We start from the raw sequence: 547 nt of genomic DNA, 5'->3' as shown, positions 1-547 counted from the left end.
AAAAAAAAAAATGTGGCTATATTGTATTTTCATTATTGAGAATTAGTCCTATTAATTTCCCTTGTAAATTACTTACTGTAAGCTTTTTTTTTTAAAAAGATAATGAGAAACTAGTGGAAATTTGTGTGGTAATCAGCATGCCACAAATGCCGTCCATTGATCTTAACTTGAACACAGAATACTCCTTTAAAACTCAAAGATCAGACACATTTATGAAGCCTATTTTACTGCATTACTGCTACTTCTGCCATAATGGAGCAACATATTAAAGTTCTTCATTGATTCCAGCATAATGTTTAAATTTAGATCACTAAAGTTATTTGTAACCAGAGACAGATGACTAGACATTGTGGGGTTGTAATGAGTTCATTATTACGTATGTTAACTTAATGTCACTTGGTCTTTCTGTAACAACCGTTGCCTGATCCTTCTAGAAGACCTGTCAGATGATTCCTACACGTTTGTGGAGGTGGACCCAGCAGAGGCCCCCATGTCTGAACCTCCACTTAAGAATGCTGTGGTAGCTGCTGGATCAGAGGTGATGCTT

The 547-nt window shown here is 36.0% G+C and overlaps 1 pseudogene; it reads left to right on the top strand.

The window, feature by feature from the left end:
• The window catches only part of LOC107569452 (striated muscle preferentially expressed protein kinase-like), a 48,359-nt pseudogene that overhangs the window by 26,685 nt on the left and 21,127 nt on the right, over positions 1-547 (top strand).

This window comes from Sinocyclocheilus grahami, unplaced genomic scaffold, assembly GCF_001515645.1.
Source record: "Sinocyclocheilus grahami isolate Dianchi unplaced genomic scaffold, SAMN03320097.WGS_v1.1 scaffold1347.1, whole genome shotgun sequence".
NCBI classification, from domain to species: Eukaryota; Metazoa; Chordata; class Actinopteri; order Cypriniformes; family Cyprinidae; genus Sinocyclocheilus; species Sinocyclocheilus grahami.
The sequence above is the reverse complement of the archived record's forward strand: the minus strand, read 5'-3'. Positions and strand labels throughout refer to the sequence as shown.